The sequence below is a fragment of the Salvia splendens genome, chromosome 16 (genome assembly GCF_004379255.2).
Source record: "Salvia splendens isolate huo1 chromosome 16, SspV2, whole genome shotgun sequence".
NCBI lineage: Eukaryota > Viridiplantae > Streptophyta > Magnoliopsida > Lamiales > Lamiaceae > Salvia > Salvia splendens.
In genome coordinates this window covers 25,520,106-25,544,979 of record NC_056047.1, presented here as the reverse complement: position 1 = coordinate 25,544,979, position 24,874 = coordinate 25,520,106, and the positions used below count along the sequence as shown (strand labels likewise).

General features: G+C 37.6%; 4 long non-coding RNA genes across 5 annotated transcripts; 2 read left to right on the top strand and 2 right to left on the bottom strand.

Moving 5' to 3' along the window:
- Window positions 1–1,218: 1,218 nt before the first annotated feature.
- On the bottom strand, window positions 1,219–5,050 carry LOC121771618. The gene is made up of 2 exons (XR_006044099.1): window positions 4,644–5,050; window positions 1,219–1,793 (listed from the first exon to the last, which is right to left on the bottom strand). It is a non-coding gene; the product is annotated as an uncharacterized LOC121771618 (long non-coding RNA).
- Window positions 3,470–5,214, top strand: LOC121771617. The gene is made up of 2 exons (XR_006044098.1): window positions 3,470–4,485; window positions 5,044–5,214. It is a non-coding gene; the product is annotated as an uncharacterized LOC121771617 (long non-coding RNA).
- A 1,414-nt stretch (window positions 5,215–6,628) lies between these two features.
- Window positions 6,629–8,668, bottom strand: LOC121772483. Of its 2 annotated transcripts, none has more exons than XR_006044349.1 (3): window positions 7,657–8,668; window positions 7,025–7,337; window positions 6,629–6,924 (listed from the first exon to the last, which is right to left on the bottom strand). It is a non-coding gene; the product is annotated as an uncharacterized LOC121772483 (long non-coding RNA). The 2 variants fall into 2 exon arrangements; XR_006044348.1 differs by having other exon boundaries at window positions 7,272–7,337; window positions 7,657–8,664.
- On the top strand, window positions 7,301–9,350 carry LOC121772484. The gene is made up of 3 exons (XR_006044350.1): window positions 7,301–7,438; window positions 8,680–8,752; window positions 9,291–9,350. It is a non-coding gene; the product is annotated as an uncharacterized LOC121772484 (long non-coding RNA).
- The last annotated feature ends 15,524 nt before the right edge of the window (window positions 9,351–24,874 follow it).

The window sequence follows — 24,874 nt, the reverse complement described above, 5'->3', positions numbered from 1 at the left end:
GTTCATTTGCTTCCGTTGTGCATCTTAAAAGACTCAAGTCTATTTTGTTCAAAACTCTGATTTATTTCGAGCTATTCCCATTTGTTTCGGGTTGTGGTTGAGTTGTGTTGATTTTCCCCTTTCTTCCCCGCTTCTTTAATCCTCCCCTAGTCGCGATCAACCGTGTTTTCTATCCTTAGAAAATGCGGTCGTGACAGAGTGGTATCAGAGCAGTTTTTCTTTCCGCTCTGGACCCGAGAGTGTTTTTCATTCTTAGTCTAGATTCGATTCGCTAGACTAAAATAAGATTAAATTTGGAAGGCTCAACATCCCGCTTCGCCACGCTCAACCAAGAAAGAGGTAATATATTAAAATGTTGTGTGTTATACTTGGTTATCCTGAAGTATGAATGGTTTGATATTGAAATGTGAGATGATGAAATGTGTGGTGAACTTAGAGTGACGAATAGGTAGGCCTAGTTGACTGTGCGAACTGTAGTTCTAAGTTGAAAACTCACCTATCGCTTCCCCGAGCGATGAAAACGAACGAGAAAGGAAAAGTGGAGCGAAATTCCTAGATTATCGAGATATGAGACGAGAGGATCGGGATAGAGGATGGAGGCCAATGGACAATGAAACTTTTTCTATTCTTGGAATGGCGCGAAACGTTGGAGCAAGCTTGATGTGTAAACTATTATACTATTTCCTACGTTTTCCCTGAACGACAAGAACAAAAAGAATACGAAGAAGATTTCAAGAAGTGGAAGATAGCGAAGACGAAATGAAGTTCAAACGCAAAAGAGGGTGCAAGACAATGAGGGATGATGCGAAGTGCGCGATTTAATTTAATATATTTAATCTCGCGTAATTTTTTAAAAGTGGCAGCGATGTGACTTTCAACAACAATGTTAATTAAACGACATGAGGAAGCTGCTTGGAAGACAAGATGATGGAGAAATTCTATATTCGAAGGACGTAAGCAAATTTCGGGATGAAATTTTTGTTAAGATGGGTAGATTGTAACACCCCAACTTTTTCTACCCTTTTTATTTGTTCTCGAAAGGACGTCGTTTACGCATCTGAAAAATTTTCGCCTTTATTTATTTTTTTTGAGAGAAATATTTCACTTTTGGGCCTATAACAATTATTCTTTATGTACCCCAATTTATATTTTTTTCCAAGCCCAATTCTTTTGAAACTATATTTTGAAGCCCAAATTTTTGGAGAGGAACCAAGTCAGTTTTAGCAAAACCCTAGCAACAATCTATATATATATCATCATCCCACGTTCACACGTGATACACAGTTTTTTCAACCATCACTTTCATTCAAAATCTGGGCGAGACGGAGAGGGAGACAGAGACGAGCATGGAGGGTACGGCGAGAAGGGACGACAGTAGCTGCGAGAAGGACAGCAGTCGTGCAGCGGTTCCGCGACATCGGCGGCGGTGGTGCTATGTTTTGCCGGCGACAATCAGCGAAGGAGGAGAGAGACGGGACGGCGAAAGCACCGCGCGGCTGCTCGACGAGTCTCGAACAGCAGCGACGGCGACTTAGCTCGCACGAACGACAGTCGCGGGCTGATGAAACTCCGAGAGTGCAGCGGCGGCGACCCCGGCTGTGGCGACGGGCTTTCGGCAACAGCCGCTGTGATTCATGGCGGCACTGCATGCGGGAGAGAAGGAGAACGGCGGTGTTGGCAGAGTTTCGCGAGCAGGCAGAGGCGCGATGGAGCTTGGCCACGACGGCATCGTCCCTGGACCATGGTGATTATCGCGGCTGGAGAAGCGGCGAATAAGGAACAAACGACGGAGACTGGGAGAGAGATGGAGAAGGGAGAAGAGACCGATTTTGAGGAATTGAAAGAGGGAGAAAAGATTAGAAATTTCAATCCCATTCTGGAATCTCACGTATGGTAAGAAAAAAAATGATGCTTTGCCTTTTTTTATTATTTTAATGATTTGGCCATATGATTTAATTTAAAGTTTTGGGCCTATGGTTTTAACAAAGGAGATTGGATTGGAGTTATTTTGAGTCCGGGCCAAACTAATTAAATGGAAGATTTGGGGGGAGAATTATAAATCAATGGATGACTCTATGCACGCCTTTCGAGAACGGAATGGAACACAAGTTAAGGCTTTAAACGAACGAGGTGAGCTTTCCTATACTAAAAATACAAATCGTATTTTGTGATAACACGAACACAGGTTCGTGATTTTTTTTAAGATGTTGTCTTGCCATAAATGTTTTGTGTATGATGCCTATCTGTTTGGCTAAGGCCAAGTGACTTATGAATGATGATATATGTGAATCGATTCGATTTTGAGTCCTGGTAGGGTGGTGTCCCTACTGGGAACCTCTGACCGTGAACGGCAGAGAAGGTGACCGAGGAAGGTGGCCACCTTCCAGGCACATGGAATCCTCTGACATGATGGGCAGAGAAGGTGACCGGGCGAGAACACCATCTCGACGGCACAATGTGAGCAGATATGGCTAAGTACAGGAAAAAAAGGGCCCAATATGAATATTTTAGTAAGCTCGGGTCTTTTCAATAAAACCCCGAGTGTTACTGTGATGATGGCTTGACAATATTTTCAAATATATATGTGTAATTTTCGGCAATGTGTTCACTGCACAACGGAAGCAAATGAACGCGGTTCCATGTATGAAGACATGAACCTCCGAGAGTCAAAATCTGACTGAATTAAATGTCTTGTCTCAATAGCACTTCCTCCACCACTTCGCTGCTCAACCTGCACATTTAGAAATATATGCAGGGCTGAGTACAAAAAGTACTCAGTGAACACATTGCCGAAAATTACACATATACATTTGAAAATATTGTCAAGCCATCATCACAGTAACACTTGGGGTGTTGTTGAAAAGACCCGAGCTTACTAAAAATATCACATTGGGTTGCAACCCCTTTTTCTGGTACTTAGCCATATCTGATCACATTGTGCCGTCGAGATGGTGTTCTCGCACGGTCACCTTCTCTGCCCATCATGTCAGAGGTATTCTTGTGCCCCGGGAAGGTGGCCACCTTCCACGGTCACCTGCTCTGCCCAACATGTCAGAGGGAGCTTGTGTACACTAGTCCGAGTGGGGACACCACCCTCACTGGGACCCGAATTCGACTTATATCATCATTCATAATTCACTTGGCCGTAGCCAACAGATAGGCATCATACACAAAAACATTTATGGCAAGACAACATCTTTAAAAATCACGAACATGTGTTCAAGTTTTCATAAAATAAAATTTGTATTTTTAGTATAAGAAAGCTCACCTTGATCGCTTAGTTTCCTTAACTTGAATTTCTTACTCCGACCTTACTTGCGGAGATAGCCTTTTGAAAACAAACAACGTACTAATAAGACTCGAGAAATTCACATACTTATAGAAATGCATGCCCCTACTTTATTTCTTTTATCATTTTATCACCGTTAGAAAATTTTAGAAACTTGCATAATAATTAAATCGGGAAAAATTAATTAATAGTCTTTCTTTATTAAACTTAATTATTTCTGTACTTGAGAACGCCGTCTCCCTCTTTCTTTCCATTTCCTTAGCGGCCGCCCGAGGCGTCACGGGGCGATGCCGGTCGGCCCCTTGCGTCTCCACTCAAATTTTTCCATCATCGAGAACTCAATAATTTATTCGGGAAGTAAAATAATTAAGCTCCAAGCTCGAATCCTCAAATAAATTCCACTCCAACAATATTTAATTTCCAAGTCCACTAGTTTAATTATGTAGCTCAATCCAACAAAATCTCCCGGCCCAAAACATAATTAAATAAATGACCCCATGGTCCATTTCAATAAATGAGGCAGCCCATTTATTCCCTCCATTCAATTCTGGGCCCAAATTCTTTTTAATTAATTTATTAGCCCAACTACTTAAATGGAAAAAGAAAAGAGGCATGAAGCCCACATTCATACTCCCTTTCGTCGTGCATCCCCCATTCCTATTCTCTTTCTCCCCTTTTTCTCATCTCCAATTTCCAATCCCTAATTTGGAGAACACTGTGGCAGCGGTTCTTTCCCCCCTCTCGCCGACCCTTCTCCTTCGTCATCCCAGAGCCAAACCGACGAGAGTTGGTCGCCGCACTCACGCTCTCCTCCGATCATTGTCACCGGCGTCGAATCCTTTCTCCCGACGAGGTTGCCGACAGAGAAGGCGTCGCTCCCTGCCTCCCTGCGAAGTTACCGATAGGAAGGAGGCGTCGCCTCCCTTCCACGGCGTCGATACCGACCGCCGCTGCCTCCAACTCCTCACCGCCGATCCTCCGTCGCTGCTGGTGGCCGTCGTCCAGCAACCGTCTCGGCTGTCTGAAATCAGCCGCTGCTGCTGCCGCTGCACAGAGCCGGCTGTTTGTTCGCCGCTGCTCCGTCGGTGGTCGTGCAGCCCCGAAACATCACGGCAGCCCCCGATTCGTCCCGAAACCAATCCGAACCACCCCGAAACAGCCCCGAACAAAAAGGTTCCGATTGTTCAATTCGCATGGTAAACATATAAGTTCTGATTGTTCAATTCGCATTTCGATTTTGCCATGAGAAAGTTCAATTGTGTTAAATGCTTGAGTTATGCTATTAGTTCGGTTGATGCTATGATTATGCATATGCTTACATATATTGAAAGAAAAGAAAGGACTTGGTGTTTACCTTTTGATGGGGAAGTAAAGTGTTGTTGGATTGTAGAAATCTCCCTCCTCGGACTCCTCTATGTTTTGTGGGGTTGGTGTGTGCAGGGAGAATAGATGGTGTGATGGTGATGTGGGGGTGAAGAAAACAATTGTGTATATGTATAAAAGATGGCGGTGAAAGTGGCGTGGGTAGCAAGTTGGTTGTGGCAAGTTGCGTGCCACATTCCTATCTCAAATCTCTTTTGTCAGAGGAGGGGAAAAGATTTGTCTACTCTAATTAAATGCATCAATTAATGTTGTGTTGAAAAAAAAAACGATTCTCTGGATCTACCCCCTCTCTCTTTTTTTTTTTTAATTTTATTTGTTTATTAAAGTAACTATTTGAGTATTTATTCACTTGTTCATTTAATTTGGTGTAGGTATGATCAGTTCAAGTTTGTGGTTGTCCGCGTTGAAGTTCCCGATTTTTATTAGAACACAGGATGTATAGATTAAATTTTGTTGGACTTTTGTTGGATGTATCGGACATATAAATTTTTATTTTGGGATCTTATTTATTTATTTATTTATTATATATTTATTTATATTCATATAGGTGTATTATATATTTGCATGTTCTATTCACTTGCCTATCGTCAAAACAAATAACGACGACAATCTATCGTAGCTAGGATTTAATCGCATAAAAGTCACTTATATAGGTAATCAAGCTAATAATTTCTAATAATATTGGCTTAGCGGGTCGTTACATTCTACCCCTCTTAAAAGAAATTTCGTCCCGAAATTTAGGGAGTATTTAGACAAAAAGCTCGGGATATTTCTCATTCATTTTCTCTTCTAGCTCTCATGTTGCCTCTTCTGGTCCGTGGTTTTTCCACAAAACTTTCACTGTAGTAATCGACTTGTTCCGAAGCTGTTGCGTCTTTCAATCTAGTATTTCCACCGGCTTTTCTTCGTAACTCAGGTCAGACTCTAGAGCGATTTTTCGTGGCGCATCACATTTTTCTTTTTTTTTAAACACGTACATTCGAAGTTGGGAGACGTGGAATACGTTGTGTGCGTTCCAAAAGTTGGGTGGTAATGCCAAGCGATATGCTACTGGGCCCACTTCCTCTAGAATTTCATAGGGTCTCACGCGAGGAAATTTAGAGGTGGTCTAACAGTTTTAACTTTGATAGGAACTGAACTTGGGATTCCAAGAGAAATATTCGAATCGTTCTTGCTTTGTGTAGGCTCCAAGGTAGCCATGAAAATAAAACGATTATAATTATTTCAATTACGTGAGTGTTTGGTTCACCACAAACTTTTTCCAGTAGCTTGCAACAAAGGTTTTTATGAAGTGCAAAGACTAGGCTCAATTGGGCTCATTATGCTCACTCCCAGAAAAGAAAAGATACAACTTCAAAGGGCTTGAGCTATACCCAGAGAACTTGAGAATTTTATTGTGGAAAGAGCTTGCCAGATAGAATAAATTGCAAAAGTGAGGGGTATGATGAATAGAATGTAGATGTCAATAATAGGTTGCCAATAACATACTCAAAATGAACAGTCAAGTAGAAAAGTTTCAAGTATCCCCAGATGATAACAGGAAGACCTGAGATGGTTGGTTACAAATGAATTTGAAAAGAATATGAAAAACAAACAATTGCAATTTGCTCGGCAACACTGTGATAGAAGATCATATCAACGAAATTTTTTAGAGTTTATAAGTAATTCAGGGAAACTAACTAATAAAGAGGGCAACCAGGGGAAACTAGCCAAGGGAGAAGCAATGTGCCAGCTTTGACATGGAGCTTGCAGAAAAGCTCAAATCAAGAGACAACAGTCATATTTGAATTCAGAAGATAAGAGTATTCAGGTAAAATACTTCCTAAATTTCGGGACAAAATTTCTTTTAAGAGGGGTAGAATGTAACAACCCGAACTTTCGTAATTCATTATTATTATTAGCCTAAAGATAAATAATAAGTGATCGTTGTAGTATTCGAAATCTGCCATCTCCATGTATAATAATTGATCTTGGAATTATAAATAATCGTTGCTTCGTTCTCGAACGAATATTTCAAGAAAAAAAAATAACACCAAATAAAAAGTTATAAAGTCCGGCATATCTCCGAAGTCCGCTAAATTACTATTATACAAATTTATCAAATCCTTATCTATTACAATTAGAGAAAAGTTCACGCAGCCCATTCAACGGTCGTGCTCGCACTCCAAGAAAGCCTGGTACATCATCAGAGAAGGCTATGGATGTTATTTGTTTTCCTACACCAAAGCCACGAGCTTAAGCTGGATTTTTTCCTATACCAAATTAAATAAATAAGTAAATAAATATACAAATAATAAAATTTAATAAACAAATAAAATAAAATAAAAAAAGAGAGAGATAGAGGGCAGATACATAGAATCGTTTTTTTTCAGCACAACATTAAATGCTGCATTAATTGAATGGCAGAAGAAATCGTATCATATCTATCCCCTCTTGATGTCAAGGAGAATAAATTGGAGATAGGAACTTGCTACACCAACTTGCTACACAATCACTTTCACTCCATCTATAATTTGAGATAAGAATAACTTGCTACACCGTCACTTTCACTGCCTTGGTGAGTACGCATATAGATGCACAATCAATTTCTTTTACTCACCCTCACGTCCTAACCAAATCCTCTTCCTCTATAATATTTGTTGCACAATCCGTCTCTCTCCCGTTTCTGCAGCAAAACAAGATTTCATTCTTTAATTTTCCTACTCAAGAAATCGAGAACCAAATTCGAGAGAGAGCTATCGATAATCCTCTCAAAATCCGTCGAAGGTACACTTCCGCCCCTCCCCTATTTCAAGTTTAATCATCTATTTTTGCATACCATCATCCGAACTAATCGCATAACTCAAGCAATTAACACAATTGAACACTCCCACGCTGAACTCGGAATTAAATGAATAATCTGGAATCAATCTTTAACCGTTTTAATCAAAGCGAACTAAGTTCAAGAACCAGACTTTAATTCATAAAACCAAGTAGAAACTTACAGCGGGACTCTTCGAGGCTGTTCGGAGCTGTTCGGGGTGAGTTCGGACAACTGCACGAACCGGCGGAGAAGCCGACAGGCGATGGCTCTGTGCATTGACTTCGGCGGTGGCTGGACGCTGCTGACGGCGGCGGTGGCTGGGCGAGTTTGGAAGAGCGACGGATTGGATGACGGCGGCGGTATGAGTAGATCCGAGCGGGGGAGAGATGGAGGAGAAAGAGGGAGAGAGGAGAGAGACGGATGGATGGATGGAGAAAGAGAGAGGACTGAGGCGGTGCGTGGCAGCGGCGATCGGAGATGGAGGGGATACCGAGAGAGAGAGAGGTGGAGGGCCGCGACGGTGAGCCGCCGCGCATACAGCAGCGGCGGTGGCGGCGGCGGTACGGTGAATAGAGAAGAGATAGAGAGAGTTGAGGAAGGATAGAATGATGACGGAGGAGAGTTGAGGAAACACCGCCGGAGGCGGCGGTGGTGGACTTCGTTTAAGAGAGAGATGGAGGGGGGCTGCTCTCACCTAGTTAGGGTAGGAATGGGGGAGAAGATGACTTGGTGTGAGTGTATATTAGATTGGGCCATTGGGCTAATTACCATTTAATCTTTCCTTGATCCAGTGGAGGAAAACATTCCTTGAACCCATTTTCGAATATCTAATCTTTGGGCTAGCTTCCACATAAGATATTATTTGGCCCAGTTGGTTCATTAATTATAATTGATACATGTTTAGTTTAGGCTAGTGTAAATTATTTTGTAAGATAAAATAATTTAATAGAAGATAGAACTTCTGGAACAAAATAAATAATCTTCTCTTTAATTAGTTGCTTAACACTTCGAAATAAAATTCTAATCCTAGGATTTAGTTAAGGGGAATTACGTGGTAATAAATCTTTGAAACATATTATTAAGATCCAATCTAATTGAAGAGTGGGGCTTAAAGAAGAAGCAGAATAAAATAGTATGCATGTCATCAAGTTATTGTGTTTTCTTATAGCTAAATTTAGCTTGTACTTTTGTTTCAAAAAAAAAGGGGGGAGAACATGGAGGAAGGTAACACTGGGAAATAGAGAATGATTGCGTGAAAATCTTGAGATGCATACGAGGTGAGCTTTCTTATACTAAAAATACAAATTGTATTTTATGAAAACTTGAACACATGTTCGTGATTTTTAAAGATGTTGTCTTGCCATAAATATTTTTGTGTATGATGCCTATCTGTTGGCTACGGCCAAGTGAATTATGAATGATGATATAAGTCGAATTCGGGTCCCAGTGAGGGTGGTGTCCCCACTCGGACTAGTGTACACAAGCTCCCTCTGCATGTTGGGCAGAGCAGGTGACCGAGGAAGGTGGCCACCTTCCCGGCACAAGAATACCTCTGACATGTTGGGCAGAGAAGGTGACCGTGCGAGAACACCATCTCGACGGCACAATGTGATCAGATATGGCTAAGTACAGGAAAAAAAGGGACTGCAGTCCAATGTGAATATTTTTAGTAAGCTCGGGCATTTTTAATAACACCCCCGAGTGTTACTGTGATGATGGCTTGACAATATTTTCAAATGTATATGTGTAATTTTCGGCAATGTGTTCACTGAGTACTTTTTGTACTCAGCCCTGCATATATTTCTAAATGTGCAGGTTGAGCAGCGAAGTGGTGGAGGAAGTGCTATTGAGACAAGACACTTACTTCAGTCAGATTTTGACTCTCGGAGGTTCATGTCTTCATACATGGAACCGCGTTCATTTGCTTCCGTTGTGCATCTTAAAAGACTCAAGTCTATTTTGTTCAAAACTCTGATTTATTTCGAGCTATTCCCATTTGTTTCGGGTTGTGGTTGAGTTGTGTTGATTTTCCCCTTTTTTCCCCGCTTCTTTAATCCTCCCCTAGTCGCGATCAACCGTGTTTTCTATCCTTAGAAAATGCGGTCGTGACACTAGTAGAAGTCATGCAAATAGAATTATTAACAAAAGAAACATCCAGATTCAACCTAAACATGCCACAAAGATAACCAAAGCCAATAAAAGTACCATGTCTTGACAGAATATATTTATCACTTTCTAAAACTTGTTTGTAACCACAATTGTTTAATACAATACCAGACACCAAGTTTTTACGAATACCAGGTACATATACAACATTCTTTAAAACTAAAGAATTTCCGGAAGTAAACACTAGGCTAACCGTTCCTAATCCTTTGATTGGTTCAGTTGCAACATTGCCCATCTTCAACGAAGATCCATCTTCAATTGGTTTGAAATCTTTGAACCATTGACGATCCTTGCACACATGACACGTTGCACCCGAATCAACCCACCACGAGAGATCATCATCCTGCACATAAAGTGCTTCAGAAATTATTGATGCATAATAATTTTCAACTGAATGATCATTAGGTACAGAAAACGATCCTGGTTGTTTTCCCGGATCCTTGGATCCACTTGTACCAGCCACGTTCTTCCCTTTACTTCCACCGTTTCCAGACTTGCAGTCCCTTTTGAAGTGCCCAGATTTACCGCACTTCCAACACATCAGTTTAGGCTTCTTATCCCCAGCCTTACCGTAGTTTCCATGAAACTTTCAATTCCCTTGAAACGATCTTTTCTCTTTCCCAGCCTTGGAGGATTCACCCTCTTCCACCATGTTCACGGAAGAACCAACCATTGTTTTCCCATTACCGACAGAGCCCTTTTCCATATCACGTATGGACTGTTCGATTTGGAAGTCACTTCCAAGATCGACCAGATTCAACTCCTCCTTTTTATGTTTCAGATTGTTTTAAAAATCTTTCCAGGAGGGTGGCAGTTTATCGATAATGCTAGAAACAGAAATGGATTCATCCATTTTCATATCATATTGGGAAAATTGCCCCAATATCCTCTACAATTCGTTATATTGTTCCATGACAGGCCTCGAATCAACCATTTTATAGTTAATAAAATTACCAACAAGAAATTTCTTGCTAGAGGCATCTTTTGCCACAACTCTTTAGCAGACTCTACTTTTTGATATACATCAAATAGGGAATCAGACATACCGTTTAAAATGTGACCACGACATATGAAGTCGTCGTTCTCCCACTTCATCCGCCTCCTCGTCTGTTCCAGAGTTTAATTATCAACAGCCTCGGGCATGGGAGTACTCAGAACATACACGACCTTCAGACTAGTTAACATGAAATGCATCTTCTTCTGCCAGCGTCTGAAATCCTGGCCAGCAAACTTATCCGACTTCGCAAAACCTTTCGTTGCTTCCTTCGCCGTTTCCTTGATCGACATTTTCAGAAAAAAAATTTGATTTGATCTTTGTTAGGGAGATTTACTGAGAATGTGAATAATCGGATTTCCTGAAAGGCGTGAAAACACTTTCAGATCAAATCAATTTGGCGGTTCTACCAATATTTGATCTGATACAATTCAGGTTTGTAGAAGATTCGTATGTTAATTTCTCGATCAGATCTTAGAACGGAAAATGATCAATTATAAGATGCAGAAACGAATCATCGCGTCTCTTCACGGAACATTGCGTCTCTTCATCAGTTAACCGATTTTAATTGATTTTGGCGGGTTTCTAAAATTGTAAATTAGTCCTTCAATTTTCAGAAATTACGTTTCCGGATGAAGATTTCTGTATAGCAACTTTAATGGAAATAAAAAATTTCCAAGCTGACCTGGGCTCGACCCCAGCAAGGGGCTCTGCTCCTTGGACCCCGCCAGGGGCTGCCGCCCCTTGGACCCCGCTCTCGGGGGCGCTGCCCCCAAACCCTCGTCCAATCATAACGAATTCAAACAAGTGTGCACTCTGCACTTCCAACTTATTTGATGTCTCATTATGATCAATTGATCAATCAAGTTAATCCAATTACACTAAAATATCCAACAACAACCAGCAATTGGTGGTACCGGTGAGAAAAAGGAATTGGAATTGGGGAAAATGAGAAGTAAAAACAAAGTAAGTTATGGATAATTGAATAATTATTCGGATTGTTGCCAAACAGAGAAGGGAGTTATGGTTTTATCAATAGATCAACATATCGCTCGCATGTCTCATTTTTATAGTCTCTTTTTTTGCAATTTCTTTTCTTTTTTCTCACCATTTCCTGTCCCCGGAAATAGCCTTGACTTGAACGCTGGCATTTTTTCAATCTAGCTGCAAATTGCGAGTCATTTTGTTACATTTCATAATAAATTATTTCCGTTTTTAATAAAATAAACATATTTCTTCTCACTTATTTTTTCCTTTCTCTTACTTTCTTTTCTCTATTTTTTTTCCTCTCATACTTTATTATCTTTTTATTTAATACATTACACATATTTTTCTTGATCTTCGTGCCAGAAAGAAATGTCTCTACTACTATGGTTTTTCCTTTTTTTTAGAAATTAGTTTCGTTTTTGTTCAAAGGTTTATTCAATTTATTCTCCATGAATATGCTTAATTATAGTCTCTCCGTCCCAACTAAGTTGATACAAAACTTTTAGGTATAAAGATTAAAAAAATGTGTTAAAAAATAGGAGAGATGAATAAAGTAAGAAAAATATAGAGTAAAGTAGGTAATGGAGAAACGTAAGAGTAATTGGATGTTTTGTTTTTAGTTAAAAAATGAAATAACTCAATTTAGTTGGGACATCTCTAAAAGAAATACAACTTGTATTAGTTGGGACGAAAGGAGTATTTAAAAACTCTATTTTTATGTTCACGTACAGTAAGTTAGAGTAGATATTTTTAGTTAATTGTAAGATACCTTTAGAGATTATAAATTTTATACTAAATGAATGTTTATAAAATGTCATTATCATAAACACAGTATTAACCGTAAATGAAAACAAATTAATTTTATAATTGCGAGCACATTTGCTTTATTTTGTTGAAGGTTGATTCCAGCTAATTGTTTATAACTATAATAATACAATACTCCATCCACTCCGTTATAAACGAGCTACTTCTTTGACACAAGATTTAAGGAATTGATATTTAAAGAATTAAAGAGGAGAGAATAAAATATAAAGATGGAAAAGTTTGAAAGGGAAAAGAATAAAGTAAGTAGGAAAAGTTTGAAAGGGATAAGATTTTTTTTTGCTTAAAATAGAAATAACTCATTTATTATAGGATATCCCGATATCCCATAAAACTAAGTGACTCCTTTATTATGATGGGATGAAGTTGTATGAAGGGGTGGGTAGGTACGGTATACCTTATCGAAACTATTATACCGTATATCTTACCGTAAATTCGCTATGCGAAAAAATCATACCTTTACTTTATCAAAATTTTCGGTATACCGAACTTCGATATACTTTATTTTCGGTATGGGGAATTTTCATACCGATACCTACCTCATTTTCGGTATGCCGTACCAATGTTCGGTATGCCATACTTTTGCGGTATACCTTACTTTCAACATCAATGAAAATTGAATATTTAAGTTTTTAGAATACTATTTATATTTTATAATTTAAATAATATATTAAATACTATATTTTATTCATATTATATTTATATTTCACAATAGATTTTATAATTTAAAAATTCATACCTTTACCTTACCGAAATATTTCGGTAAGGTATAATACAGTATCGAAAATCAGGATATACCAAAAATTCGGTATTTTCGGTATTTTTTCGGTACGATAAGGCCGGTATTTCGGTATTTTTCCCAGCGCTAGTTGTATGTCACGTTATTAATAAGAAGGCCATTATATTTAAATTTTAATTAAATAATGAAGGGCCGGCCGCGTTATTTAGCTTTGTTTGTTTGGAAGTGTGCTTCACTCAAGGGTTTTTGGCGATGTTCACTAGAGACTAAATTGGATTTTATTTTTGGCTTGGTTTAGCGTTAATCTTATTATGCATTCGGTTTATAAGATGATAGGGTGTTGTGTGATTCAATAATACTATAAATTCGAGAAAAAACGATGATAAATTTGATGAGAAGTTATATATATAGAGGGCAAAGTTGCCTCATTGCCTGCATCTTATATGCATAATTAAAGATTAAATATGGTGTATTGGATTAAAAATGAATGATGTGGATTTTGCTGATTCCGTGGGCATTATGCATACATGAGAAGGACATTGTAATTATAAATAAAAAAAATGTTCGACTAACAATTGCATTATATATTGAAAGTGTCCCGGGATCCTGTGCCTCGCCATCTCTACTTCTTTTGCGTTTCTTCGGTCGTTGTGAACTGCTCAAGTTAAATTGTCAAACTGGTTCAGCTGGCCAAAGGTATGCCCTCTACCTGCGAATACCGGAGAATGGATCCAATGGAAGTTCAAACTGGGCAACTTGACTTAATCCGACTTGACTGAGATGGATGGGGGAACTCAGAGCATTTGAAAACCTTAACCCACAATACTATTACCTAGTATAGGGAAGTAAGGATCGATTCCACAGAGATGATGTGTTCAACATTGGTTGCGAACAAAATGGGATTGGCTGCTGCCACGCTTCACTACAGTGGGTTAAGTTGAGATTGCTAAGGGTGTGACAAACTGAGAGATTCACTAAGCTAAACTGATCAACACATTCTGATCTATGAACGTGTACGATGGTTTCCTGAAATAGCTAAACATCATAAAAGTAACCGGTGTCAGGAATCTGCAAAGTGTACGATAAAGCTAAACTTTACTAACAAACTCATCTTCTTCAACAAACCAAATCAAGAAACAGAGCTATTCAGAGTTGTAGAGAAATTCATCATAATAGACTTAGCATGAAAGAACAACTCATGAGATCAACAAATAACTCTAAATCAAATAAATAGCAACGACTGTAGCTACGTAAACAAACTAACCTACTCATACTCATGCAGAAAATAGAACGAAAATTTAGATCTACGACTACCGAAATGAATCTAACACGATCACATCCTCGATTAACGTAAACATGCTCAGATCTACACTACTTTACCACTAATAACCAGATCTAAACGCTCTAACACATTTCATCCACGATTACTTCACAACCGAACAAAAGTCATAGATAACTGAGCAGATCCAACAGAATTGACCAGAACAGAACACTAAAGCTAAGATGCACATCATGAATCGGAAATCAAACATAGACCATAGATCTCATGCACGGTAAACAAGCCTTCAACAGAAATCAAAGTAGCTATACCGAAATCACTGAGTACCAACATCCAGAGTCTGAAACATCAAGCATGAACTAAAAGTGAACAAAACCAAAAGTAGAAATTGTTTCATCGCCCCTTCTCGAGGCAGAATTACAGAACCCAAGTTAGAAATGTTGGGGTTTGTATACTAAAAGATGCTTCGAGCGTACATGCCTTTGTACAGTCAGCTTGGGCATGTATATGAGAAACGCCACGTCCACTGGTTTACCTAATTATGAGAATAAATAATATAATATAATGGTTTATTTATTGAAATATAATAAACAAGTCTAAGACATCTTACTAAGAAGGTCAAGTAGAGAAATTCGATGAATCTCCTCATGAGTTTTCCAGTAGGGGACTTGGCCAGATCTAGTAAGAAGAAAAATGTATTCACAACGTAGATAGGATTTGGCTACCTATTGGTATGGTTGCGGTGTTTGTGATAATTCTCTCTTACCTACGAAGAGATTAATAACACCGGTGTGGTAAATCATTGAAAGGATCTAATACGAAATGTATTCTTTATTGCTATCTACTGAAAGAATATATTTTAGAAATTTTAGTATTTTCTAGTCTATGAAATTAATATCAATATTGTTTATTTAATCAGAAGCCACTTTGACTTAACAATATGGGAGAGTTTGTACGTAACTCAAACATGATATCTTTGGTGGTAGTAGTTGAATAACATGAAGGTATTGAAATATTATTTCATAGAATTCGCGTGCCCAGTGTGGTATGATTAAATCCCCAAGAGGTGTTTGAAAAATGAATTTATTATTCAGAAATTTGCGCAGTTGAAATTTTATTCCTTGAATAATAAATAAAGTTTCAAACTAGAAAAACTCTTTGGATAATTAATTTAATTCAAGTGTCATATAGCAGACAAAGAATTAAATTGATGGATTAAGATAATCTTAAACGCGAGAAATATTATAAAATAAAATGGACCCAAGTTATTTGTAATTTGGTGATTTAGATGAGAGTGCAATATTATTCTTTAGTGGAACAAAATAATATTCTATTGATAATATATTAAATCATGGGTCATTTGATTTAATTAGATATTTATCTAATGGGTGAGCCCAACATCTATTTCATTCCATGGATCCTCATCCTAGCCCAATAACTCCAAGCTTATAAATTGTGCAGAGATGGGAAACCCTAGCAAGCCCAACACAACACACAACACTCAAAACCCTAACCCTAGCAGCCAAAATCGGTGCCTCTCTCTCTCCCTCTTGGTCTCGATTTTCATGCCTAGCACGTGGGAGAATTAGGGTTTTGTTTTTGTTCTTGTTCTATCCTAATTCGTAGGATTAGATCAAGACAATCTCATGTTTTGTGATTAGTTTTCCCTAAATCTCATATCGCTTTTATTTGATTGTTCGAGATCCGCCCACACGGATGAATAATCAAGGACGTGGGAATAGTATGAAAGATTCATGGTCGATAAATCAAGGATCTCCGGGTAGTGCAGCAAACAACGTCAATCCTATGATGGATCATGAGGTAATAATCATATACATACGTAAAATTGCATGTCTATGTGTTTATTTGATGTATTATTCTATAGATCTAAGTTAATTGCATGAAATTGGAATCGAATGCATAATCACCTAAATAGATCCGTAAGGACCTGTTTATTTTCCGTGTCTTCCGCTGCGGTGGTCCCAACAAGAAATCGTAAAAACCAACACCAACACGCTGCTCACTATACTAAACTAAGAACCAAGTGTGCATGTGTGACATAAGTTAAGTTCGTGTAGTAAGATGAGCTCCCATTTCAGCCCTAGAAGAGAGCTGAATTCTAAGATGTATCTCTGTGTACCCCCTGTCCGTCCTCTTCCTACTCGCACTGGGTTTTCTATATATAGAGAGGCGTAGGGCTCAAATACCTAGGGTACCGTCCTGTCGAAAAGTCACTTCTGCCCTTGGCTTTCGGGGTCTTCGGATTAAGCTCAATCTTGCATGTGGGGAAGGCTCCTGCTGGCTCCACTCAAATTCTGTCTTGATTAACTTAGCACAGCAGTTTCTACTTCATTCCTCTTGTTCTGTCTTTCCGCCCAGTTGATCCATTCGTTCTCTGGTTATGGCGGAATTCACACACACCTGGCTCACATTTACACGTTAGATTACAGAATTGGGTGCAGTTTTGTCACAAAACATATGCATGAAACGAACCTTTTCAAACTGCTCATGCTTAAACGATACCTGTCCTCAAGTATGAAAGACAAGAAAAAAGGAAGAAGGCAAGTTTCAATGCATGGTTCTTATTCAAGACATATAAAGCATGTAAGAGTTATTGAAAAGGAAACGCAAACATACTGAAGAGCATTAACACATAGAAAGAAAAGACTGAACTAGTATACACTTTCGGCAATCGTCCCCACAAGCTTAAGGTCAATCCAATTGTCTACAGTCTCAGATTCCTTTCCCTTCTCCTTTCTACCTAATCAGCATGTTCGATCGTTAAGATAGCTCCTATCTTTTCCAACTGTTTGATTCTCTCAGTCACTCAATCATCACCAGAATTGTTAGGACAGTTCCTTAAGGTCTTTGATCAGGTTATAATGGGGCATAAGGGTTGTTATTGGAGATCAAGTGAGAGTCCTAAGGGTTCCAAGTTCATATCTGAAGAGAATTCAAAATTTGTGAACATGTGAACTCAGAGACAGAACCAGGACAACCTCCCTATTTATTCTGATTATTTCCCCAAAGTGATCATTTTTTTCTTGGCCATTCTAGCTCTATACATTTTTTATGTCCTTTGCTTTTTTTCTAGGTCAGGTTACATAATTCCTGCCCCCTTATGCTTTTTTCTAAGATGCATATTTTTGTGGGTTAAGTTGCAATGAACCTTCCCCTTTTGTTCACAAGCTCATTCATTTTTTTTTCTTTTCTACCCATATATCCTTCTCATTTTTTTTCGATTCCTTCACCGGATTAGCCTATCCTTTCTACCCAAATTTGGTGAGTTGTCTCAGTTTTGCCCCTCTGTTCACATATAGGTAAAATATTGGCTAACAAGGGAAATGTTAAGTGTTTAGGCTTCAAGTGTGTAGATTAGGGTGTACCCTAACAGTGAGGCTGGTAATGGTTCGAAGCATTAGGTTCAACTGGTTATTCCTAGTGCATTTATTCCTTACTGCCATCAGTCATGTTTCTCATAGCATCAATGGTAGTCACTCTATTTATCTAACAGTAGAAAGTGTTCTACTCTAGGTCTTTAACACACATTTTAGAGGGCTTCACAGAGGATCTAGATTAAGCATTTCTATCGTTCTCACTCATCCAAACAGATTTCGATTTATTGAAAACGAGAATCTCACAAATCAACATGTAGCCTCTCTTCAATCACTCTTACTACGACAATCTTGCCTTTATTTTCTTAAACCAGTTCATATTAAAAACACATAGGCCTTAACTAAACATGCTTGCTTCAAAAACACTGGTTGCACTGACTTTTTCCCCCTCCCACTTCATTTCTGCTTCCCCTCAACCGAACTTGATGAAGTGGAAAACAGGGTGGTCAGTGTTTGGGCAGAGAAAAAACTCAAACTTCTCACACTTAGACCAAGCAGTGGGCTAAGTGGGAGAAGGTAATACAACACATATATACATCAAGAAGCATGGCAAACGTATATACAGACCAAAACTTCTCACACTTAGACCAAGAAGTGGGCTAAGTGGAAGAAGGACAAAGCAGTAAACTAAAGCCAAACAAAACATGCTATGTACATCAAACTTCACACACTTAGACTATGCAATGGGCTAAGTGGGAGAAGTTAAACAGAACACATGAAAAACAGGGACAAGGGTTAACATATCTACAAACAAACTTCTCACAGTTAGACCAAGCAATGGACTAAGTGTGGAGAAGATCACACATCAGCATAACCACATGCATATATACATGGAGATAGAAGGATGCTCAAGGGAAAACATAAAACCAAAACCAGAAGGTAAAATTTACTTAGTTCGTATAGTTTAGTTTTTTCTCTGGCTCCCTTGGGAGCCAGACCCCTTTGTCAGCTGGGCCCTCTTGGCCGATGAAGAGGCCGATTCTGCAGCAGGTGGTTGGGGGTGGTATCCTTTCTTTTTCTCAATGTTCGAGTAGGAGTTGTGTCTGGGCTGACTTCTTGTGGTTAGTCTGTTCTTGAAGTGGAGGCGGCAGATGAATTTTATGAATTTAAAAATTTAATAATATTTTTTAATATATTAAAATTATATTAAATATATAAATTAAAATGAACAACATCAAACATGCGTAAACAAAATGTGCTCATATAAAAAAAGCTTACATAATACAAGTAGCATGTTATTCCTACGTTTGTAGTGTAAAATTGGAATGTAAGTATAAAAAATGTTGGTGGGTCGACAAGAGAAATTCTATTTCTATTGGGGATTGCTTGCTGTAGAAATTTGTTGCTTTATTCAATTATTTTTTTATGGGCTGAGGTGACAGCCCCAAAGCTTCCATAGTAGCTTATTACGTGTATTAATTGGAGGTGGTCCAGAGCAAATGATGGTGGGCATGGACCATAATTTCTGACTTTTTAACATTATATTAACTAGTGTTACCACCCATCCAACGGATCAAATAATTTTTAGAAAAAAAATAGTTAAAATGAATTAAATTAAAATAAAGAATATATAGAAAAAAAGTAATAAATTATTGCATATCAAGAAAAGAAACTATTTAAATATTGTATACATATGATTATTAAGATTTAAAAAACATACTTCTACTTCTATATCTATCAATCTATCAATCCACTGTAACGAAAGGACATGAGGGAAAAAATACAAACAAAATAGGATATACGATAAAAAGATTGAGAAATACTAAATACTAAAGTAAATAAATAAAATTATTTGAAAAAATAAATAGTGCATTATAAATTCGAGCTACAAAACATAGAATTCAAACATCTTCTTAACAAAAACGTTACAAACATCTCTCTTACACCAGTAATTCATACATATTGAAAGATTTCTTTGTAAACAACATTAAGAGTAGAATCAAGTCTACTATCATTCTCATCCCCACGAACTAAAATCTTCAATCATTCAGAACTTGTGACTCTAGATAAAGGAACTTACAGTTTTCCATTACTTAAAGACCGGTTTTTTAAAAAATAATCCAACATGGGACATAGATTGGCCTTGACTTTTGTTAATGGTCATTGCGTATGACACAACCAATGGAAATTGGCGTCGTTGGAATATGAGAGGTAGCCTTGGATCAGACGGTATCAATGATATTCGCGGAATCAAAACCTTATCACCAATATTATGGCCCCCAAGACACGGGCCTCCAAAACATAATCACCTAAACGGGTAATTATCAATCTGGTGCCATTACACAAACCATTAGAATGATCTAAGTTTCTGAACAACATCACAGGAGTTCCAACTTTCAACATCAATTTATGATTAGGGGTGCCTGAACACTTCAAATTATTCAAAAATTCAACTGAATGTATCTCAGCAGAACCGTTCGATGTGGAATCTGAATTTCAAATACTATCAGAGCTCAAATATACCCGACCTTGAGACAGATCCATCGAAATCATGAACTGGCTAATCTCATCAACAACATCAAGCGTGGGAACAAGTATAACACGATCATGCAAACAATTGCTCAACTCTTCAGGATCCATATAAGAAGGGTATAAGTTCTCAACAATGGTTTTAAGAGGATCTCCAGTATTAGATAGAAAAATGTCAGAGGGAAGATCAATTGTGACTTCACCATCATTCAGACCACCAAAAACTCCATCACCTATAGAAGCAACCTAAGATGAAAATTACTTCAACTTAGACGCTTCAACAGAAGATTCGACACTCACCAGTCTCATCTTTCTGGTCAACCTCAACACTATACAAATACTCCAAAGATAGAAAAAGAGTTAATAGTGTAATTAGGCCGACATAAAAAATATTTAACAAATACAACAAAAATATTTCAGTTAAAAATTACCTGGTTGATTCCTTAATTTTCTTTGGTTATAAACAACATCATCGGATAAATGTTTCCAACACTTTTGCCATACAACATTCGGTCGAGAAACAGATGCTGATGACCACAGACTTACAAATAGCAATCTCAGTGAATGGGCAGATGACCAAAAAGAAGCCTCAACAATTCCATCAATATAGTCCTTATCATCATCCAACAATCCTATAGCGAAGCATGCATCTCTAAATGTATCATACTGAACACCATTAACGAATCTAAGATCCTCATAACATGTAGCTCCCTTAACGACATTCAACAAACATCTCAAGTAATACATATCACCAGAACCAAGAGCAATATACAACAACCTCCCAACCGAATAACGTTGTTTTCTAGGTTGCCAATGATCCTTCTTCCACACAAACTTGCTCGGAAATTCGCCACATGTCAAATTTCTCCCTTCAGAATATATCTTATTTGACTCCATCCAACCTAAGAACTTACTCTCATGAATTGTCCTACGATTTAGGACATTATCCAACGAATCGGCTTCATAAAAAATGATATGCTGTTCATTAAGAAGATGAAAACTCAACCGTTCAACTGAAGGATCCTTGTATTGAATCTCAAACCTAAAAATTCTCCAAGCAGCTTTACAAGATGATACAAATCTACAATCATAATACAAACTTACTTAATCCATATTCTTTTCCACACCATCAACACCAGATTGGAAAAAAAGATGTCGTCACCCTATCATAACCTTTATGTACATATTTGAACAAATACTTGATTGAACGAGACTGATTGCACCACTCAACATTAATATGACCACCATATTTCACAAGGAGAAAACGATTATGAGGCACAACATATCTGTTATCCAAACAAACACCATCCTTCAACACAACCCGACCGTTATCTCTATGCCTATAAATGGGTTAACCATCATCATCAAAGACTGTATCAGCAACAAATTTCTTGGGATAATACTTAGTGTAATGTCCATCACGCATGCAAGGGGATGATTTTCGAACAACACCACACGGACCATGCATCATATGGTAACAACGGATATTGCAATGTAAGATAAAAAGGATGAAGTTCACTAATGCGTTGTAGCTTTCCGGACTCTTTTTCAACATTAATGTCTCTATCACCCAATGGGTCGTCAACATCATCAACCACAAGCATGGCTACCTCAGAAACAGAAGGTAGATTATAAGTCCTTCCATTCCTACCTCTTTTACCAAGCAACCTCAATTTCACATTTGGTGGATTTTCTTGATTGATCATTTCTTTAGCCAAACAAAATGACTTTACAACCACATTATACTCATCCAACATAAATTGTAAGTCACATAATCTCACAGTGAAGATTATTAACATCATTTCTCTCCATGCAAAGATAATAACCACATTAAAATAAAATATAAAAAATCAACTAAAATTTAACACTAAAATCATATAAATATAAACACATACATCACAGAGACAATTCTATTATTGATCTCATTATCTATGTCATAAATTTACAATTGAGCAAATTTGGGAGGTGCACCATGATGCGGTAGCAAACTACCAATTAAGTGGTAATTTTTACCATGAAAATCAAACTTTTATCAAGTTTACCACCTAAAGAAGTAAAACAAAACATAGAATTATATGAACGAATATTTTTCAAGAAGTGAACACTTTTGACATCATTAGAGAATATCAAACGCAATAAAACTTCAGGAGGGGTGATGATCATCAAAGGAAGCTCAATATTCCCATTCATACATCAAAGGGATTATCTCAGACTCTCCAATTTATTCGGTTTGCCAAGACGTTCCTCGTACCAAAACAACGCCCCACAATGCGAACAGGAGAATAAAGCATCACCTATATCCCAATAATCTACAAATAAAAAATTAAAAATCATTAAATTTGTAGTACTATTAACATATTTACAAATGAAAATAAAAAACAAAAACTAAAGAGCGTTATGAGCAAAGAAATGGTTAAAAATAATAATTTTACTTATCGGTTATTATATTAATATTAACAAAGATAAACAATAAAAATAGTTATCAATGTAGTATACCCACCTTCATTAAACTTACATAAACATAAAGTTAATAAAATTCAATCTCAATAATGATAAAAAATACCTCCACATTGATACAATGAAGACGAAATAATAGTGCTCTCTTCTGTAAGAGATATATTCCGTTCATTACGAATAATATCACTTATAATAATAGGACTTTCAACGGATCCACCATCATAAGCTTAAAAAAAATAATATTAGTACATTTTAGTTAAACAAAAAATAATTCAAGGAATACTTCTATTAAGTATATATATAAACCAAATTATTCTTATTAACTATAAAAGTTTTATAAAACAGTTCAAATAAAACTCTAAGCAATACCAAAATATTCTTATAAGGTTTTGGAAAATACTCCTTGATTAGTAAAACTCTTGAATAAGAAAAAAAATGTCATATGCTTTAACCAAAATGTTGAAAACTAATCTATATTTTATTATATCATATTATGAATAAAATAACTTAATGAAGAAATAATTATTCATTTTAAAATATATAAATATTAAATACATACATTCCAAAAAATATAATAAATTTAAAATATCATAGCTTAATATAAAAATATTAAATATAATTACATAAGAATTATAAAGGCCAAAATTTTGATAAATTGCCCAATAGAAATTAAAACACATACCCAAATAAAGAATAGGAATAGCTCAATTGGATTTATTAAATTGGCCCTTCTACATTAAAAAGGCCCAAACAATGGGCCCAAATATATGATATTAGATTAGTAGCAAATTAATTCAATTAACTAGACTATAACTAATTAAATAAATACACTTAGGGGTTAAAACCATAATTTAAAACCTTCTCTCCCTAAACAGTTGTCGGCGTCGTTCCAACGAAACCCTACCGATGAATCCACTCCATTCCGCTGGAAAATCCACACAGCCACCAAATCGCCGCCGTCGATGACACAAAACCAACGCTCTCTGCGCTTACCGACCCCAATCCTAAGATTTAGAGCTAAATGATAAGGCTAATTTCATGCATCGGTTAAGGGGTTAAATTTAACGATTTGCGGGGTCTAACGCACCTTTTTAAGCCAGGTGTGTAGTAGATATTGCCAGGCCAAGGAAGAAAGGAAGACAATTGCCTGGCGAAGGAAATTTGGCGATAAAGTGAGCATTATGAAGGAAATAGGAGGAGGTCGCTAAGCCGAAGGGCAGAACAAATATTTCAAGTGAAGGCTTCTAGAAGATCACCTTTGCACCTATATAAGAGAGAGCATGCAATTCACAAGGGAGTTTTTTTTTACTTTTTTGGGCTCTCTGCTCACTCGCACACACTTCTACACACTTGGTTTTCGGGATTCGAGAGGGGTTCGGGTTTCACTTTCGGTTAGCTGTTGTGTACCACCGTCCTTACGAAGGGCGAACAAACAATTTACCGCTTTCATTTTTCAGTTTTCTACTGGAAATTCCACCGAGTCTTCGCGGATTGAAGCTCGGATTTTGTTAACTGTTGAAACTCGTTTAGCTATCTATGCAATTTCTATTTTCTGTCATGCTGATGTTGATTTCAAGTTTTGATTATGTTTGATTCTGAGTTTGTTGTTATTTACTGGAATGGATGCTTTTCGCACTTGATCTGGTGAATTGGAGTAGAATCGTGGTTGGATTGTCGATTGATTGGAGTGGATCTGTTGTAGCGGATTTAATGGAGTTGTTTTCGGTCGTAGTTGGGTTCGGATTGCTTGGATCCGGAGTGGATTAAGCATCCGACGTATGGATCTGAATGCAGAGTGGGTTGATTGCGCATGAATTTGATGACTCGTTTCTGTGTTTTTGTTTCCTTTCGTCTAGTATATGTAGATCTGTTCGGTTTCTTATTAATCGCCAGTTTCCGACGTCCGAATTATTATATTCTGTTTGAATCTAGTTACTTACTCTGTTTTCTCCATGTTCGCGTTTGAATCAGATAACGAGCTGCAGATTGTGGTTTGTTAAATGCAGAAGGTAGTTAGTTGCAGCTTTTCATTCGTACTTTACCGTTTCTGGAAATGGTCCCCACTGCATGTTTACTTTCTGTCTAGCTAAT